At 43.6% G+C, this 18,681-nt stretch overlaps 1 protein-coding gene across 2 annotated transcripts in view; it reads left to right on the top strand.

Annotated features, from left to right (window-relative positions):
• The first annotated feature begins 359 nt into the window (after window positions 1-359).
• The window catches only part of LOC129854932 (GRAM domain-containing protein 2A-like), a 79,508-nt gene continuing 61,186 nt past the window's right edge, over window positions 360-18,681 (top strand). The window contains exon 1 of one of the 2 annotated variants that reach the window (XM_055922123.1): window positions 360-616. The gene's annotated coding sequence lies outside the window, so the exon portion shown is untranslated. The remainder of the gene's footprint in view (window positions 617-18,681) is intronic. The other variant, XM_055922124.1, reaches the window with a different exon arrangement.

The raw sequence follows: 18,681 nt of genomic DNA on the forward strand, positions 1-18,681 counted from the left end.
ACACAGTGCACATGCTTTTTAATGGGAATGTACATTTTCTGTGTTCTTCGAATTGTGTAAGTCAATTTGCATGTTTTATTTTCATAATTGAATGAACATGTAGGTCTAGGGTTTAGCAAGAATCTCTCAGCCCACATATTGTATAATGCCGTAAGCTATTCATATCTGGAGTAGGCCTATAATGCCTAATATTATGTTGTTTAGCCAACATGATTCTGGATATTTTTTTATACACAAGATATGAATAAAGAGCGCTCTCTGCACGAGTGAATGTCAGTGATGTCCTTGGTGCAGGTCCTTGGAGCGTAAAGGTTACAGATAGGACACACAAAACAATGCAGGAGGAGGGAACAGCAAATAAGCCACTGCCCACTGCGCTTGTGGATGCTCAGCGCAACAAGTTAGCCAGCAGACATTCGATGTGCTCAGTGCTCCTCTGCCTTCGTTTTGACACCTCGACAACCGCTTCTCCTCTTCCAGTCTTGTCTACCTTTTACCCCACGGACTTCTTTACTATCGAAGACGATGATGTGGACATTCGCCCGACTTTCTCTTCTGTGAGTGCGCCGTGGAAATGATATACTCGACAGCATAGCTACCCGCAGCTTCCACCACGGTAGGTGTTGTCCACGTCGAGACCACAGACATTGAGCGGCATATTTATTCATGCTTCGCGTTTCTGGTACTGGATTTGCCCGTTGTTTTTTGAAGAAAGACAAGTTAATTGGAAATAAGGACAGACATGAGTTGACGATTAGGGAACAACTGATTCAATTCGGACAGTAGCCTAACGTTATTATGATTATGTTATTACATAACGGCCAAATGGGACGCTATCAAATTAGGTGGAGACAGGTTGGTACTTGGTCATAAAAATGTCTTTTTGAATTACATAATGAAAATCTTCAACACTCATGCGACTGTGCTGTGGAGTAGTCTATGCACTAATCCTAACCATTTATAACTATTTATCTTGGCCAGGTCGCAGTTGTACATGAGAACTTGTTCTCAAGTAGCCTACCTGGTTAAATAAAGGTGAAATACATTTAATTAAAATAAATGGTTACAAAGTAAACTAAAAACGTGAAAACTGATACGGAATTCTTCTGTGCTAACTTTGAGCAGTTTATTCAGAATATTGAACAAGGTGTGGAGAGAGAGAGTACCAGTGTGTTAACAATACGACGTCACATGTCTGCTCAAATAGACTGTACGGTTCTCACACGGTCGTTTCTACTTCGGGGAATGGAAACTTGTCACCCAGTATGTGATGTTCCTCCCGTGGGTCTGCAAGGTATGTAGTTGGGGTATGATGATTAGTTTACCTCACAGCACCTTGTACATGTAGTGTCTGTCTGAAAAGTGACGACAGGCATGTTCTAATTATCAGACAGATCATCAGTTACAGACAGGGGTTAGTAACGAGACACACTACTATCAGACGGTGGTTAGTAACGAGACACACTACTATCAGACGGTGGTTAGTAACGAGACACACTACTATCAGACAGTGGTTAGTAACGAGACACACTACTATCAGACAGTGGTTAGTAACGAGACACACTACTATCAGACAGATCATCAGTTACAGACAGTGGTTAGTAACGAGACACACTACTATCAGACAGTGGTTAGTAACGAGAGACACTACTATCAGACAGATCATCAGTTACAGACAGTGGTTAGTAACGAGACACACTACTATCAGACAGATCATCAGTTACAGACAGTGGTTAGTAACGAGACACACTACTATCAGACAGTGGTTAGTAACGAGACACACTACTATCAGACAGTGGTTAGTAACGAGACACACTACTATCAGACAGTGGTTAGTAACGAGACACACTACTATCAGACAGTGGTTAGTAACGAGACACACTACTATCAGACGGTGGTTAGTAACGAGACACACTACTATCAGACAGTGGTTAGTAACGAGACACACTACTATCAGACAGTGGTTAGTAACGAGACACACTACTATCAGACAGATCATCAGTTACAGACAGTGGTTAGTAACGAGACACACTACTATCAGACAGTGGTTAGTAACGAGACACACTACTATCAGACAGATCATCAGTTACAGACAGTGGTTAGTAACGAGACACACTACTATCAGACAGTGGTTAGTAACGAGACACACTACTATCAGACAGTGGTTAGTAACGAGACATACTACTATCAGACAGTGGTTAGTAACGAGACACACTACTATCAGACAGATCATCAGTTACAGACAGTGGTTAGTAACGAGACACACTACTATCAGACAGTGGTTAGTAACGAGACACACTACTATCAGACAGTGGTTAGTAACGAGACACACTACTATCAGACAGTGGTTAGTAACGAGACACACTACTATCAGACAGTGGTTAGTAACGAGACACACTACTATCAGACAGTGGTTAGTAACGAGACACACTACTATCAGACAGTGGTTAGTAACGAGACACACTACTATCAGACAGTGGTTAGTAACGAGACACACTACTATCAGACAGTGGTTAATAACGAGACACACTACTATCAGACAGTGGTTAGTAACGAGACACACTACTATCAGACAGTGGTTAATAACGAGACACACTACTATCAGACAGTGGTTAGTAACGAGACACACTACTATCAGACAGTGGTTAGTAACGAGACACACTACTATCAGACAGTGGTTAGTAACGAGACACACTACTATCAGACAGTGGTTAGTAACGAGACACACTACTATCAGACAGTGGTTAGTAACGAGACACACTACTATCAGACAGTGGTTAGTAACGAGACACACTACTATCAGACAGTGGTTAGTAACGAGACACACTACTATCAGACAGTGGTTAGTAACGAGACACACTACTATCAGACAGTGGTTAGTAACGAGACACACTACTATCAGACAGATCATCAGTTACAGACAGTGGTTAGTAACGAGACACACTACTATCAGACAGATCATCAGTTACAGACAGTGGTTAGTAACGAGACACACTACTATCAGACAGTGGTTAGTAACGAGACACACTACTATCAGACAGTGGTTAGTAACGAGACACACTACTATCAGACAGTGGTTAGTAACGAGACACACTACTATCAGACAGTGGTTAGTAACGAGACACACTACTATCAGACAGTGGTTAGTAACGAGACACACTACTATCAGACAGATCACCAGTTCTAGACAGTAACTTGCGTGGGTAAAAAGCCATATTACAACCTCTGTGTTGTAAAAATGACGTTGTTTGCTCTATAAACTGTTAGTTAATTTGCCTTGAGACTGTAATATATAGGCCTAAAGGCCGAGACAATAAGAAGACACAGTGGTAGAATAAATTAAACCACACCTTTGTTTCATCACAAAACCAGACAGCAACATCTGTCCGGTGAAGTCCACAAAACATATAGCATGTAACAAACAAAGGACCTACAGCTTGGTCAAGCAAGTTAATGTTTCTGACATTTTCAGACCACTAAACAACTATTGATTTAGAACCACAGAGAGTTACTGCAGGTCACAAAGAAAACAGGAGCTGCCTCCACTATACTATACATCATCAAAATCACCTACACTTCGTCTAATACAGTGACAAAAAAATACCAAAAACTATTTAGTGCAATCAACAAGTTAAATATGTGACTTTCCATGGTAATGTTTTCTCTGTGGGGGGGGTGGGGGTGCGTTTTGTGCAAGTAGAAAAAGATGTTGACTCACCCTACTTGTTGAGAAACACCAATGCCATCCTTCTCTCTTACATGTTGACAAAACGGTCTATCACTCTGTCATACAGTACACACTTGTATTTGTTGTTGTCCTAGGCTACCAGGCTAAACTGCTTGCTCGCTAACCTAACTTCCATTCATGGGCAACGTTAGCTAGTTAACATTAGCCTTCTACAACTAGCTACATATTGAACTTCCATCCTCTCAGGCCAGGGGCACAATGTATTTTACAGTTGGATCAGAATTGCCATTATAATCCAATGAAATTGGATTACCGTAGTCACAAGCGCCGAATACAACAGGTGTGACCTTACAGTGAAATGCTTACTTACGAGCCCCTAACCAACAATGCAGTTTAAAAAAAAATACGGATTAGAATAATGAATAAAGGTAACAAGTAATTCAAGAGCAGCAGTAAAATAACAATAGTGAGACTACATACAGGGGGGTACCGGTACAGAGTCAATGTGAGGGAACACCGGTTAGTTGGTAATATGTACGTGTAAGCAGAGTTATTAAAGTGACTATGCATAGATGATAACAACAGAGAGTAGCAGCGGTGTAAAACAGTGGAGAGGGGGGGGGGGGGGGGGGGGCAATGGAAATAGTTTGGGTAGCCATTTGATTAGATGTTCAGGAGTCTTATGGCTTGGGGGTAGAAGCTGTTTAGAACCCTCTTGAACCTAGACTTGGTGCTCCGGTACCGCTTGCCGTGCGGTAGTAGAGAGAACAGTCTATGACTGGGTGGCTGGAGTCTTTGACAATTTTCAGGGCCTTCCTCTGACACCGCCTGGTATAGAGGTCCTGGATGACAGGAAGCTTGGCCCCAGTGATGTACTGGGCCGTTCGCACTACCCTCTGTAGCGCCTTACGGTCGGAAGCCGAGCAGTTGCCATACCAGGCAGTGATGCAACCAGTCAGGATGCTCTCGATGGTGCAGCTGTAGAACCTTTTGAGGATCTGAGGACCCATGCCAAATCTTTTCAGTCTCCTGCGGGGGAATAGGTTTTGTCGTGCCCTCTTCACGACTGTCGATGAGAATGGGGGCGTGCTCGGTCCTCTTTTTCCTGTATTCCACAATCATCTCCTTTGTCTTGATCACTTTGAGGGAGAGATTGTTGTCGTGGCACCACACGGCCAGGTCTCTGACCACCTCCCTATAGGCTGTCTCGTTGTTGTCGGTGGTCAGGCCTATCACTGTTATGTCATCGGCAAACTTAATGATGGTGTTGGAGTTGTGCCTGTCCGTGCAGTCATGAGTAAACAGAGTACAGGAGGGGACTGAGCACGCACCCCTGAGGGAACCCTGTGTTGAGGATCAGCGTGGCAGATGTGTTGTTACCTACCCTTACCACCTGGGGGCGGCCCGTCAGGAAGTCCATAATCCAGTTGCAGAGGGAGGTGTTTAGTCCCAGGGTCCTTAGCATAGTGATGAGCTTTGAGGGCATTATTGTGTTGAACGCTGAGCTGTAGTTAATGAATAGGATTCTCACATAGGTGTTCCTTTTGTCCAGGTGGGAAAGGGCAGTGTGGAGTGCAATAGAGATGGCATCATCTGTGAATCTGATCTGATCTGATCTGTATACAGTATTATAATAGCTTCCCCTCTGATCTGATCTGTATACAGTATTATAATAGCGTCCTCTCTGATCTGATCTGTATACAGTATTATAATAGTTTCCTCTCTGATCTGATCTGATCTGTATACAGTATTATAATAGCGTCCTCTCTGATCTGATCTGTATACAGTATTATAATAGTTTCCTCTCTGATCTGATCTGATCTGTATACAGTATTATAATAGCTTCCTCTCTGATCTGATCTGTGTACAGTATTATAATAGCTTCCTCTCTGATCTGATCTGTATACAGTATTATAATAGCTTCCTCTCTGATCTGATCTGTGTACAGTATTATAATAGCTTCCTCTCTGATCTGATCTGTATACAGTATTATAATAGCTTCCTCTCTGTTAAATATCTGCTCTAAAATTAAGATTCAAGATGTCTGCAGAAAGAATGGGGTGTCAGCTGTGCCTCTGACATCACACCTTGAGTAAAAAATATATTTTTTAAAGTTGGTTTTTGAACTACAGTAAGTGAAGTGGATTTACACCTGATAACTGAATTTCATTATGGGTCCCTGATCTGTACTACACAGGAATGCATAATTAGGGATATGAATGTCATTCTCTTCATGGTGATGTATTCTAAATAGGTTCTAACAGGTATAAATATAACAATATCCTCTTTTGCATATTTGGGTATTATTCTACACACTGACTATTATTTTAATGACCTCTGACCCCAAACAAGACCAAATTTGGTTGGTCCGAAACGGACCAAATCTGAACCAATCATAGAAATTGGTTCATGGTTTGAAAACGAAGATTTTTTTGTTGTTGTTGCAATTTCTCTCATGGGTTTAAATGTAAATACACAGGTACTGAATCCCTTTGACTTAACCACCAAACTCTTCTTCCACACCACTTACATGAAAGGAATTCTATGTTTGGTTTTTTCACAAGTTTGGACATCAAAGTACAGCATAGTAGAGTAGAGTACAGTACAGAACTGCACAGAACAGTACAATAGAGTTCAGTACAGTACAGTAGAGTACAGTAGAGTTCAGTACAGTAGAGAACAGTACAATAGAGTTCAGTACAGTAGAGAACAGTACAATAGAGTACAGTACAGTAGAGTTCAGTAGAGAACAGTACAATAGAGTACAGTACAGTAGAGAACAGTACAATAGAGTACAGTACAGTAGAGTACAGTAGAGAACAGTACAATAGAGTACAGTACAGTAGAGTACAGTACAGTAGAGTTCAGTACAGTACAATAGAGTCCAGTACAGTAGAGTACAGTAGAGAACAGTACAATAGAGTTCAGTACAATAGAGTTCAGTACAGTAGAGTTCAGTACAGTACAATAGAGTTCAGTACAGTAGAGTACAGTAGAGAACAGTACAATAGAGTTCAGTACAGTACAGTAGAGTTCAGTACAGTACAATAGAGTTCAGTACAGTAGAGTTCAGTACAGTACAATAGAGTTCAGTACAGTAGAGTTCAGTACAGTACAATAGAGTTCAGTACAGTAGAGTTCAGTACAGTAGAGTACAGTTCAGTACAGTAGAGTTCAGTACAGTAGAGTTCAGTACAGTAGAGTACAGTACAGTACAGTAGAGTACAGTACAGTAGAGTACAGTTCAGTACAATAGAGTTCAGTACAGTAGAGTACAGTACAGTAGAGTACAGTACAGTACAATAGAGTACAGTACAATAGAGTTCAGTACAGTAGAGTTCAGTACAGTAGAGAACAGTACAATAGAGTACAGTACAGTAGAGTACAGTACAGTAGAGTTCAGTACAGTAGAGAACAGTACAATAGAGTTCAGTACAGTAGAGTACAGTACAATAGAGTACAGTACAGTAGAGTACAGTACAGTACAATAGAGTTCAGTACAGTAGAGTTCAGTACAGTAGAGTACAGTACAGTAGAGTTCAGTACAGTAGAGAACAGTACAATAGAGTTCAGTACAGTAGAGAACAGTACAATAGAGTACAGTACAGTAGAGTTCAGTAGAGAACAGTACAATAGAGTACAGTACAGTAGAGTACAGTAGAGAACAGTACAATAGAGTTCAGTACAGTAGAGTACAGTACAGTAGAGTTCAGTACAGTAGAGTACAGTACAGTAGAGTTCAGTAGAGAACAGTACAATAGAGTACAGTACAGTAGAGTACAGTAGAGAACAGTACAATAGAGTACAGTACAGTAGAGTACAGTACAGTAGAGTTCAGTACAGTAGAGAACAGTACAATAGAGTTCAGTACAGTAGAGTACAGTACAGTAGAGTTCAGTAGAGAACAGTACAATAGAGTTCAGTACAGTAGAGTTCAGTACAGTACAATAGAGTTCAGTACAGTAGAGTACAGTACAGTAGAGTACAGTTCAGTACAGTACAGTTCAGTACAGTACAGTTCAGTACAGTAGAGTACAGTACAGTAGAGTACAGTACAGTAGAGTACAGTACAGTAGAGTACAGTTCAGTACAATAGAGTACAGTACAGTAGAGTTCAGTACAATAGAGTTCAGTACAGTAGAGTAGAGTAGAGAACAGTACAGTAGAGAACAGTACAATAGAGAACAGTACAATAGAGTACAGTACAGTAGAGTTCAGTACAGTAGAGTACAGTACAGTAGAGTACAGTTCAGTACAGTAGAGTACAGTACAGTAGAGTACAGTACAGTACAGTAGAGTACAGTACAGTAGAGTACAGTAGAGTACAGTACAGTAGAGTACAGTACAGTAGAGTACAGTACAGTAGAGTAGAGTTCAGTACAGTAGAGTTCAGTACAGTAGAGTACAGTACAGTAGAGTACAGTACAGTAGAGTACAGTACAGTAGAGTACAGTACAGTAGAGTACAGTACAGTAGAGTACAGTACAGTACAGTACAGTAGAGTACAGTTCAGTACAATAGAGTTCAGTACAGTAGAGTTCAGTACAGTAGAGTACAGTACAGTAGAGTACAGTACAGTACAATAGAGTTCAGTACAGTAGAGTTCAGTGCAGTAGAGTTCAGTACAGTAGAGTACAGTACAGTACAGTAGAGTACAGTAGAGTACAATAGAGTTCAGTACAGTAGAGTACAGTACAGTAGAGTACAGTACAGTAGAGTACAGTACAGTACAATAGAGTTCAGTACAGTAGAGTTCAGTACAGAACTGCACACAACAGTACAGTAGAGTTCAGTACAGTAGAGTACAGTACAGTACAGAACTGCACACAACAGTTGAGAAGAGTTCAGTACAGTACAGAACTGCACAGAACAGTACAGAAGAGTCCAGTACAGTAGAGTCCAGTACAGTAGAGTCCAGTACAGTAGAGTCCAGTACAGTAGAGTCCAGTACAGTAGAGTACAGTACAGTACAGAACTGCACAGAACAGTAGAGTATAGTTCAGTACAGTATAGTTCAGTACAGTAGAGTCAAGTAGAGTATAGTTCAGTACAATACAGTACATTATAGTGTACTCAACTCTAGTACTCTACTGTACTGTACTGTACTCCACTATTTTCTACTCTTCTCTACTGTTCTCTACTATACTGTACTCTACGGTACTGTTCTATACTATACTGTACTCTACTATACTGTACTGGTCTCTACTGTACTGTACTGTTCTATACGATACTGTACTCTACTGTACTGTACTATACTGTACTGGTCTCTACTGTACTGTACTGTTCTATACGATACTGTTCTCTACTCTACTGTACTGTTCTATACTATACTGTACTCTACTGTACTGTTCTATACTATACTGTACTCTACTGTGCTGTACTGGTCTCTACTGTACTGTACTGTTCTATACTATACTGTCCTGTACTCTACTGTACTGTAACGTACTTGGACCAGCGCCAGGATAAAGTGACCAAAGGGGCTGTTGAAATCGGGGTTCTTGAATTGGAATACCATAATAAACGTAACGTTCAAATGCCAAGACTCCGAGATCATTGAGTGCTTTTGAAATCTGTATCCCATCTCTGTTGTTGTATCAGCACAATGGACAGCCTCCTACAGCAATAGCGTTTAGATAGGCCGTTTGCCCTATTACAAGTAGCCTATGTAAATGTGGCCGTACACACAGCTGCCATACCCGAATAATGCAAAATAAATAGTGAAAGTAGCATGCATGCAAACAAAAATACTGAATAGCAGTTTGGCTTAGAATACCAAGAATACAGAACAAAACAGTGGTACCAAGAGGTAGGCCTAGTAAATACAATATCAGGTCGATAAAGGCGTGACACAATCTACATTTAGGCTAGTTAAATTAACAGTAAACAAACAAGCAATCAAACTAAGTTTACAGCAGGGTTCCCCAGCTGACGAATTTAGCCAATGGGTGGTTTTATTTGCCCCCCCCCCCCCCCCCCCCCAAGTTTTCTGAGCAAAAATTAAAACAAATATGAAATATAGAGTACCAGTCAAAAGTCTGAACACACCTACTCATTCCAGGGTTTTTCTTTATTTTGACTATTTTCTACAATGTAGAATAATAGTGAAGACGTCAAAACTAATCATGGAATCATGTAGTAACCAAAATAGTGTTTAAACAAATCAAAATATATTTTATATTTGAGATTCTTCAAAGTAGCCACCCTTTGCCTTGATGACAGCTTTGAACACTCTTGGCATATATAAATACAGTACCAGTCAAAAGTTTGGACACACCTACTCATTCCAGCATTTTCTTTATTTTTACTATTTTCTACATTGTCGAATAATGGATTAATGGTCTTTCATGGTTCGGGCTAGGCCCTTTAGTTCCAGTGAAGGGAAATCTTAACGCTACAGCATATTTTATACAATTCTGTGCTTCCAACTTTGTGGCAACAGTTTGGGGAAGGCCCTTTCCTGTTTCAACATGACAATGCCCCCGGGCACAAAGTGAGGTCCATACAGAAATGGTTTGTCGATCGATGTGGAAGAACTTGACTGGGCTGCACAGAGCCTTGACCTCAAAACCCATCGAACACCTTTGGCATGGATTGGAACGCCGACTGCGAGCCAGGCCTAATCTCCCAACATCAGTGCCCGACCTCACTATTGCTCTTGTGGCTGAATGGAAGCAAGTCCCACATCTAGTGGAAAGCCTTCCCAAAAGAGTGGAGGCTGTTATAACAGCAAAGGGGGGACCAACTCCATATTAATGCCCACGATTTTGGAATGAGATGTTCAACGAACTTTTGACCATGTAGTGTATGTGATCGTATACAAATAATAATAATAAATAATAATTAATATATGCTTTTCTACCAACTGAGGTTCTCAAACCGCTTTACATAGTAGGAGGAAACTCACCTCATCCACCATCAATGTGTAGCACCCACCTCAGTGATGCATTTTGCTATTTAGCTATTATGCTATTTCTATGCTATTTCTATGCGTCTATGCTATTTCTATGCGTCTATGCTATTTCTATGCTATTTCTATGCTATTTCTATGCGTCTATGCTATTTCTATGCTATTGCTATGCGTCTATGCTATTTCTATGCTATTTCTATGCTATTTCTATGCTATTTCTATGCGTCTGCTATTTCTATGCTATTTCTATGCGTCTATGCTATTTCTATGCGTCTATTCTATTTCTATGCTATTTCTATGCTATTTCTATGCGTCTATGCTATTTCTATGCTATTCCTATGCTATTTCTATGCTATTTCAATGTGTCTATGCTATTTCTATGCTATTTCTATGCTATTTCTATGCGTCTATGCTAGATGTCAGTTCAACGTCTAGTTTTGATTTACATCTGGTTGAGTTGTCAACTAAAGTGAATTCAACATGAAATAAATACAAAAATGTCACCATGTCATTGTATTTAGGTAAAAAGTTTATTTTATTTTTATCTCGTTTCCTCCCCAATTTCATGGTATCCAATTGGTAGTTACAGTCTTGTCTCATCGCTGCAACTCCCGTACGGACTCGGGAGAGGCGAAGGTCAAAAGCAGCGCGTTCTCCGAAACGCAACCCAACCAAGCCACGCTGCTTCTTGACACAATGCCCACTTAACCCGCAAGCCAGCCGCACCAATGTGTGAGAGGAGACACAGTACAGTTGGCGACCGTGTTGAGCGTGTTGAGCGTGAAAACCCCAGCATTATTGACGGTGTTTGACACAAACCGGTGTGCCTGTTACCTACTACCATACCGCATTCAAAGGCACTTCAATATTTTTCCTTGCCCAATCACCCTCTGAATACACAATCCATGTCTCAATCGTCTCAAGGCTTAACAATCTTTCTTTAACCTGTCTCCTCCGCTTCATCTACACTGATTGAAGTGGATTTAACAAGTGACATCAATAAGGGATCATAGCTTTCACCTGGTCAGTCTATGTCATGGAAAGAGCAGGTGTTCCTAATGTTTTGTCTACTCAGTGTAAGTGTTGATATTAGTTGGGTCTTTAGTTCAGCATGATTGTGTTTTGACGTATTTCTAATAGATTTTAAGACTTTTTGTGTTTTTTATGTTTTCTAAAGATCCCTTTTCCAAAGCCTTTGCTTATTCCATGTTTTTAGGATGGAGCATTTTTTGAAAAATGTATATATGCCTTAATTTCTCAAACATATAGACACTTAGCTTTCATTTGACACCCATTTTGAAAGGACCAATTCACATGTTGGGTTGAATGGGGCCTTTTACATGGAAATGACCTTGGGTCATGTGATTCTCATGCAGCATTTGTGGCATAGATCCCATTTTTTTATTTAACCTTTATTTAACCAGGCAAGTCAGCGCTGAGATGCAGTGCCTTAGACCGCTGCGCCACTCGGGAGCCCGATTCCATAACGGTTTAGCATTAGTGGCACAAATCCCATTCAAGTTATGGGACCGATATTAGCATTTTTTTGCGCATAATTTTCAAAAAATATCTATAAGTGACGTTGTTGAGCTTCACAATCAATTTGAGATACTTTTGGATTAATTGAACATGATGCGCGAAAAAATGCTAATATCGGTCCCCTGACTTGAATGGGATTTGTGCCACAAATGCTAAATGTGGAAACACTGCCAGGGAAATTTAACCAAATCATGGATTACTGTCAAACCTTGTCCATAGACTTGGGTGAACTAACCCTTTAATAACCGTTATCATCCCTTTAAGCAATAGTGTGTGTGTTGTAGTTAAGTTATTTTTTTTAATCATCCGTCATCATGACTATGGCGTCTGTAATGTCATTATTACAACACTGTAAATAGGATTTGTGAGTGCAGGTAAACGGTCTTTCTACTTTATAGAAAATTATATATTTTATATGAGGGGGGGGGGTTGCCTTTCCATGCCTATTTGCAGATCGGCCTAGTACAGCTACGGTTTTACTACACATTTCACTGATTTACTGTAGATAGGTTTTGTTCCCAATGATCTCATTCTTTCCCCCTGGATGACTTCACTTTTGCCGTAGTCTCATCACGGATACCCTTGTTTCAGGAGCTACGTTGTTCTTTGTGCTGTCATTGTCATAAGCCCAGGGCCATGTTTTTTTTTTTTTTTTGTCTGCTGAATAGGAACGAATCCCGTAGCCTGCATTCCAGGTGATGTGTGTAGCCTGTAAAGTCAAGTTCAATGTGCCCTGAAGCTAAACACTATAGCAATGACAGCCGTCGGTATTGTAAAGCCTGTCTCCCTTCTTATTGAAAGGTTATCAGGCTGCATATGGCTCAACCTCTTTCATGTCTGAAAGAGACATAGACAATATCTATTTTCTCTTAACTAGGTAAGTCAGTTAAGAACAAATTCTTACTTACAATGACGGCCTACCCCGGATGACGCTGGGCCAATTGTGCACCACCCTATTGGACTCCCAATCACGGCCGGTTGTGATACAGCCTGGATTTGAACAAGGGTCTGTAGTGACACCTCTAGCACTGAGTGCCTTAGACCGCTGTGCCACTCGGGAGCCCCATTGTAATGGGGAATAGTGAGTTGAAGTGTACTTGTGTTGGACATTCAAGGGTCTAATTGAGCGCTTCGGGTTATGTTTAGCAAGCCTGATATACTAAAGTGAAGTAGGTTGGAAGCTTTTAAAGAGAATCCATTTATTAAACTGTGGACACAGCTCTCGGCAGGAAGTCAATTTACATCTCGAATCAAATCAAATGTTATTGGTCGGTGTAGTGAAATGCTTGTGGGGGAAAAATTGTTTTATACACATGATAAGTGCAGTGACATTTGTTGTTTTACAGGGTCAGCCATAATAGTACACCACCTCTGGAGCAAATGTGGGTTATGTGCCTTGCTCAAGGACAGATCGACAGATTTGTCACCTTGGGTATTCCAACCAGCAACCTTTTAGCTACTGGTGCAACGCTCTAACGGCTAGGATACCTGCTGCCCTGTGTCAGCTTGTGCTCTAACAGCTAGGCTACCTGCTGCCCTGTGTCAGCTTGTGCTCTAACAGCTAGGCTACCTGCTGCCCTGTGTCAGCTTGTGCTCTAACAGCTAGGCTACCTGCTGCCCTGTGTCAGCTTGTGTTCTAACGGCTAGGCTACCTGCTGCAATGTGTCAGCTTGTGTTCTAACAGCTAGGCTACCTGCTGCCCTGTGTCAGCTTGTGCTCTAACAGCTAGGCTACCTGCTGCCCTGTGTCAGCTTGTGTTCTAACGGCTAGGCTACCTGCTGCCCTGTGTCAGCTTGTGTTCTAACGGCTAGGCTACCTGCTGCCCTGTGTCAGCTTGTGTTCTAACAGCTGGGCTACCTGCTGCCCTGTGTCAGCTTGTGCTCTAACAGCTAGGCTACCTGCTGCCCTGTGTCAGCTTGTGTTCTAACAGCTAGGCTACCTGCTGCCCTGTGTCCGCTTGTGTTCTAACAGCTGGGCTACCTGCTGCCCTGTGTCAGCTTGTGCTCTAACAGCTAGGCTACCTGCTGCCCTGTTTCAGCTTGTGTTCTAACAGCTAGGCTACCTGCTGCCCTGTGTCAGCTTGTGTTCTAACAGCTAGGCTACCTGCTGCCCTGTGTCAGCTTGTGCTATAACAGCTAGGCTACCTGCTGCCCTGTGTCAGCTTGTGCTATAACAGCTGGGCTACGTGCTGCCCTGTGTCAGCTTGTGTTCTAACAGCTAGGCTACCTGCTGCCCTGTGTCAGCTTGTGTTCTAACAGCTGGGCTACCTGCTGCCCTGTGTCAGCTTGTGCTATAACAGCTGGGCTACGTGCTGCCCTGTGTCAGCTTGTGTTCTAACAGCTAGGCTACCTGCCGCCCTGTGTCAGCTTGTGCTCTAACAGCTAGGCTACCTGCCGCCCTGTGTCAGCTTGTGTTCTAACAGCTAGGCTACCTGCTGCCCTGTGTCAGCTTGTGTTCTAACAGCTAGGCTACCTGCTGCCCTGTGTCAGCTTGTGGTCTAACGGCTAGGCTACCTGCTGCCCTGTGTCAGCTTGTGCTATAACAGCTAGGCTACCTGCTGCCCTGTGTCAGCTTGTGCTCTAACAGCTAGGCTACCTGCTGCCCTGTGTCAGCTTGTGCTATAACAGCTGGGCTACGTGCTGCCCTGTGTCAGCTTGTGTTCTAACAGCTAGGCTACCTGCTGCCCTGTGTCAGCTTGTGTTCTAACAGCTAGGCTACCTGCTGCCCTGTGTCAGCTTGTGCTCTAACAGCTAGGCTACCTGCTGCCCTGTGTCAGCTTGTGTTCTAACAGCTAGGCTACCTGCTGCCCTGTGTCAGCTTGTGCTATAACAGCTAGGCTACCTGCTGCCCTGTGTCAGCTTGTGCTATAACAGCTGGGCTACGTGCTGCCCTGTGTCAGCTTGTGTTCTAACAGCTAGGCTACCTGCTGCCCTGTGTCAGCTTGTGTTCTAACAGCTGGGCTACCTGCTGCCCTGTGTCAGCTTGTGCTATAACAGCTGGGCTACGTGCTGCCCTGTGTCAGCTTGTGTTCTAACAGCTAGGCTACCTGCTGCCCTGTGTCAGCTTGTGCTCTAACAGCTAGGCTACCTGCTGCCCTGTGTCAGCTTGTGTTCTAACAGCTAGGCTACCTGCTGCCCTGTGTCAGCTTGTGTTCTAACAGCTAGGCTACCTGCTGCCCTGTGTCAGCTTGTGGTCTAATGGCTAGGCTACCTGCTGCCCTGTGTCAGCTTGTGCTATAACAGCTAGGCTACCTGCTGCCCTGTGTCAGCTTGTGCTCTAACAGCTAGGCTACCTGCTGCCCTGTGTCAGCTTGTGCTATAACAGCTGGGCTACGTGCTGCCCTGTGTCAGCTTGTGTTCTAACAGCTAGGCTACCTGCTGCCCTGTGTCAGCTTGTGTTCTAACAGCTAGGCTACCTGCTGCCCTGTGTCAGCTTGTGCTATAACAGCTAGGCTACCTGCTGCCCTGTGTCAGCTTGTGTTCTAACAGCTAGGCTACCTGCTGCCCTGTGTCAGCTTGTGCTCTAACAGCTAGGCTACCTGCTGCCCTGTGTCAGCTTGTGTTCTAACAGCTAGGCTACCTGCTGCCCTGTGTCAGCTTGTGCTCTAACAGCTAGGCTACCTGCTGCCCTGTGTCAGCTTGTGTTCTAACGGCTAGGCTACCTACTGCCCTGTGTCAGCTTGTGCTCTAACAGCTAGGCTACCTGCTGCCCTGTGTCAGCTTGTGCTCTAACAGCTAGGCTACCTGCTGCCCTGTGTCAGCTTGTGCTATAACAGCTAGGCTACCTGCTGCCCTGTGTCAGCTTGTGCTCTAACAGCTAGGCTACCTGCTGCCCTGTGTCAGCTTGTGCTCTAACAGCTGGGCTACATCAATGTGATTGTTTGCTGTGTTTGAAATGGACTCATTTGGGGGACAGGCAGCACTGAAGCGGTGAGATCACTCAAGGACACTTGAACAAGAGACCCATTGAGGAGGTTCTGAAACATTTTGGATCTGATTTGGAGCCAGTAGCAGCACTACACAATAGAACTGTTGATCGTTAGTTGTGAAACCGCCGCTCCTTCAATGTCTTTTGGACTCAGTCATTAGAACTCCTGAAGAGCAGTGTGTTTTTAGTAATGACAGCGTACCATTTATGAATAAACAGTAAACCTGTAGGAAATTCGGTTGCACCCAAAGATTTAATCAGTTTCATTTCCATGCATGTGGATGGGTGTAGATTCCCGGGCAAGAGGGGGAGATTATTTTCTTACCATTTGCATCAGTGTCCATGGAAGTGTTTATCCAGCCAAGTGCACTAGCAGCAACTGAAGAGAGACAGGAGTGAGCGAGATCATATCAGTACTGGAAGGTGTGAATACATGTTTGTCTCACAGAATGATACCCATGTGTTTTACTACAGTGTCTGACTTGAGACTTAACGGGCCAGTCCACTGGGCAACAAAAACCTGCTTCAATCAACGTTGTTTCAACATTATCAATGAGAGTGTTTTAATTTCGTATATAGATGATTTTTAACCATCATCTCAATGCTAGGCTGTTCTCAGTCTGTTGATCACTACGTGACGATGACCATAAGTGTTGGCAAGACAGCAAACACAGATCTGGGACCAGGCCATCTCAGTGTACGTCACTCTGGTCCTGGGGGAGCTAGGACGCAAGACAGCGCACACAGATCTGGGACTAGGCCATCTCAGTGTACGTCACTCTGGTCCTGGGGGAGCTAGGACGCCAGACAGCGCACACAGATCTGGGACCAGGCCATCTCAGTGTACGTCACTCTGGTCCTGGGGGAGCTAGGACGCCAGACAGCACACACAGATCTGGGACCAGGCCATCTCAGTGTACGTCACTCTGGTCCTGGGGGAGCTAGGACGCCAGACAGCACACACAGATCTGGGACCAGGCCATCTCAGTGTACGTCACTCTGGTCCTGGGGGAGCTAGGACGCCAGACAGCACACACAGATCTGGGACCAGGCCATCTCAGTGTACGTCACTCTGGTCCTGGGGGAGCTAGGACGCCAGACAGCACACACAGATCTGGGACCAGGCCATCTCAGTGTACGTCACTCTGGTCCTGGGGGAGCTAGGACGCCAGACAGCACACACAGATCTGGGACCAGGCCATCTCAGTGTACGTCACTCTGGTCCTGGGGGAGCTAGGACGCCAGACAGCACACACAGATCTGGGACCAGGCCATCTCAGTGTACGTCACTCTGGTCCTGGGGGAGCTAGGACGCCAGACAGCACACACAGATCTGGGACCAGGCCATCTCAGTGTACGTCACTCTGGTCCTGGGGGAGCTAGGACGCCAGACAGCGCACACAGATCTGGGACCAGGCCATCTCAGTGTGCTTTGAATAAAAGTGGAAAGAAAAGAGGATGTTTGGCAGATGAAACCTGGAAATAGCTGGTCTGGGGAGTTCACCTACACTGACCTCAGATCCAGCCCTTCCTACATGACTGGCAAATTAGGCAAAAGTTTTAGGAAGGAAAGATGAAAGAGCGAGCAGGGTTGTGTAACTGACAAAGGGAGAATCAAATTCTTACACAACCCTGCTCTCTCATCGCCTCTACACTCTTAGAACCTAAAACAGTTCTTCGGCTGTCCCCAGAACTCTTCTTGGTTCCAGGTAGAAACCTTTTGGTTTCCCTTTCCACAGAGGGTTCTACATGGAACCCAAAATAGTTCTACCTGAAACCATAAAATGGGGACAGCTGAAGAATTGTTTTACAAAGCTATTTTATAGGAGTGTCACCAATCATAGCATATATTACTTAATGGGGTTTATTTATTTTTATTTAACCTTTTAACTAGGCAAGTCAGTTAAAAACATATTCGTATTTACAATGATGGCCTACCCCGGCCAAACCTGGACCAATTGTGCCTATGGGACTCCCAATCACGGCCCGATGTGATACAGCATGGATTTGAACCAGGGACTGTAGTGACACCTCTTGCATTGAGATGCAGTGCCTTAGACCGCTGAGCCACTCGGGAGCCCTGCGTTGTGCTAAATCGTGTATCCTGATTAAATCTGAAGGGAAACAGACGGAGCAGGCACAGACATATTAAATGATTTTGAGTTTTTATGAGTTTTGTATTGTGAGCCTGTGAGTTGTACCAACCAAGCTTGTGGTGTATTTAATATAGACTCAATAAAATACTATACCAAATAAATAAAAAGGGGCCCTGGGGAAAAGGTTGGGAAACCCTGTTCTAGATGATATACTAGCTGGTGCCTGTATCATAGTGATCACACCTCCCCAGTCACACGTCAACCTGCATCACCATCAGAATGTCTGTGGAAGCCTCCATCATCACCATCAGAATGCCTGTGGAAGCCTCCATCATCACCATCAGAATGCCTGTGGAAGCCTCCATCATCACCATCAGAATGCCTGTGGAAGCCTCCATCATCACCATCAGAATGCCTGTGGAAGCCTCCATCATCACCATCAGAATGCCTGTGGAAGCCTCCATCATCACCATCAGAATGCCTGTGGAAGCCTCCATCATCACCATCAGAATGCCTGTGGAAGC

The sequence above is a fragment of the Salvelinus fontinalis genome, chromosome 5 (genome assembly GCF_029448725.1).
Source record: "Salvelinus fontinalis isolate EN_2023a chromosome 5, ASM2944872v1, whole genome shotgun sequence".
NCBI lineage: Eukaryota > Metazoa > Chordata > Actinopteri > Salmoniformes > Salmonidae > Salvelinus > Salvelinus fontinalis.